The following is a 2,500-nucleotide window of genomic DNA, read 5'->3' on the forward strand; positions in this document are numbered from 1 at the left end:
TTGCTATTTTTGTACCCATCCCTGTTCCATAGACCTTTTTGCAGATACGGCGGCCATTTTGATTTCTATTGTTTCATTATGGGATGCTCAGGGGGCAAATTAATATGTATTTGCCCCCTGGGCATCCCATAATAGCTATTTGAAACAATAGAAATCAAAATGGCCGCCGAATCTGCAAAAAGGTCTATGGGTTTGTAGGTAGTGATGACCACGTGACCATTTTCCTCAACGGTTATAACGGGAAGCGTTTTCATGCTAAATAGGAATGTTAGGGTGAAAAGTATTCTTGTTGATGATCGTATACATTAGCAACAGATTCATTTACTACTAATAACCGACAATCAAGCATCACTTCGGTTTCAAAAATGTAATTGTGAATGCTACAATTAGGGTCAATTGGATCATGATGGTTGGTGGAAAAGACTAACAAGGCGTATTCTAAATCAACTGTAGTTGTAATTGACGACGAGGTTTGAACATCACGTTGTGACGTCATGACCGGGACCGGGATTGGCCGATAAAAACGTTCGGGATCTCGGGATTAAGGGAAATTTTTGGTCGGGATAGCGGGATTGAAGATCCCTATTGGGGACACTCTGTGATGAGTAGGCAATGCTAAAGATTATTCAATTCCACAAACATATCAAATATCAGAATGATTTTTATTGTTTTCTTTTCAGTTAAATGAGTGAACTTTTCTTTTTTTTATTGTCGCTGTAGCTGTATACATCATCCTTGGTATTCAATTTCAATACAACCAGTGTCGCAGCCACAGGGACACATCACGCAACGAAGGCCTAGGTCTGAATTACATAGGCCGCTTCCGAAAGCACAAAAATCCGCAGCACAACCAACGGGCCAACCGCAGGGTGGACAGCCTATATGTATGACAAGAAATAGACTAGTTAAAAGAGACATTTTAGTCTTCTGGATGGTTTGCAACCGATCTCTGGAGACACAGATAACAATGATGGAATTGATACAATTGATACAATTGCTAATGGCGAACAAAAGGAGTTAATGAGGCCGCGATGACGTAACGTAAAAAATCACCCATAGACGTCTCTTTGCCGGCAGGAGGACACCACAACCAAGAGTACGCTCCTTTCTGTGTCTTTTTCACTGCATTTTCAGAGACAAAGCTACTTTTGGACGAATTTTAAAGGAGGTTTCGTATTTTTCCTCATGTAATTACTTTTTTTTTTATTCCGAGCGGTAAATTCAAAAATTTAGCCAAAAGGCTTTTTTTTAATGAGAGGGAAGGATTCACTTTAAGATCTCTGCTTTGAAAGATTGCTTGGTCACCTAGTAACACAATATGATTGTAATTAATTGCTTCTCACTCCCAAAAACAAACGTTATAGGTGGTTTTCACGTTACGTCATCACCACCATGTTGGTTGACGAAAACAAAAAATCTCTCATTAACTACTTTTGTTCGTCCACAACCAATTGTACATTGCAGCATCGTTATCTGTGTCTCTGGACCACCTATATTTGCACCCGTCAGAACATCTCATGAAATGAAATGTAGGGAAATGAAGTTCATTCAGCAACAGAAAAATAAGTTTCGACTCACGGCACCAATGATCTTTCCTTATCGTAAGTGGAATTGAAGATCTAAACTTCTAATCATTGGTGCCATTGTATTTTTTCTTTTGTAAGAGCTTCATAACAATTGTTGGGCGTATGGAACTTACTTTATTCACTTTCTGTACAAGTTTTTAACACTTTAATTTAATCTCTTTCAGTTCTGTTCGTTTTTGCTCTGTGAGCGCGGTTTTTTTAGCCTTAGTCGTAGTACAACGTTGCTTTCGAGTTGAAGTTTCTCGGAAATTACTGCTTTAGTCGTCCAGTCCTCTTCAAAGCGAGTCGAAATACGGAGTTTTTCTTTCATTCATATGTAAAATAGATGAAGGATATTACATGCCAGCGCGGAGATACGAAATTTCCCTTCCAGTGTTGAAAAATATTTCACGAGTGAGCGCAAAACGAGAAGACCAAAGGAATGAAATACTAAATCATTTCAAGATAGGCATCGAACGGTGCGATTTTCATATGTAACCATAGCTACAGTGATTTTTTTCACGAGTGAAAATAACATGTTATCTTCACGTGTGAGGATATCATGTTTTAGCGAAGAAGCTCACTTGGTATTTCATTGGTGTTGATACTAATTATTATATAGAAAGGAGTGTTTTACTGGAAAATACACCATTAATAAAATTCATACGGAACTACATCCGGGACCCGAGTGGCGTATTTTCATATCGTCTTGCTTGGTTGTTTGTGCAACGGTCGGTGAAAAATGGCGAGCGATAGATTCGTGAAGTTTTCCTAAGATGACGTAAAATCCTTCTGTGACAAACAAGAAAATGCTGACAAGAAGACTAAAAATTCATGCAACCTAAAATTATTCAAGGAGTTCCTAGCAAGTGAAGAATAAATGAGAAAAATTGAAGAAATTCCAGCCGCCGAGCTGCAAGAATAACTTCTTACTA

General features: G+C 38.4%; 1 long non-coding RNA gene across 1 annotated transcript in view; it reads right to left on the bottom strand.

Annotated features, from left to right (window-relative positions):
- Positions 1–643: 643 nt before the first annotated feature.
- Positions 644–2,500, bottom strand: part of LOC138016214 (uncharacterized) — a 9,784-nt gene continuing 7,927 nt past the window's right edge. The window contains exon 4 of the long non-coding RNA XR_011125756.1: positions 644–878. This is a non-coding gene — a long non-coding RNA (uncharacterized lncRNA). The remainder of the gene's footprint in view (positions 879–2,500) is intronic.

The sequence above is a fragment of the Montipora capricornis genome, chromosome 9 (assembly GCF_036669925.1).
Source record: "Montipora capricornis isolate CH-2021 chromosome 9, ASM3666992v2, whole genome shotgun sequence".
In the NCBI taxonomy this organism is placed as follows: domain Eukaryota; kingdom Metazoa; phylum Cnidaria; class Anthozoa; order Scleractinia; family Acroporidae; genus Montipora; species Montipora capricornis.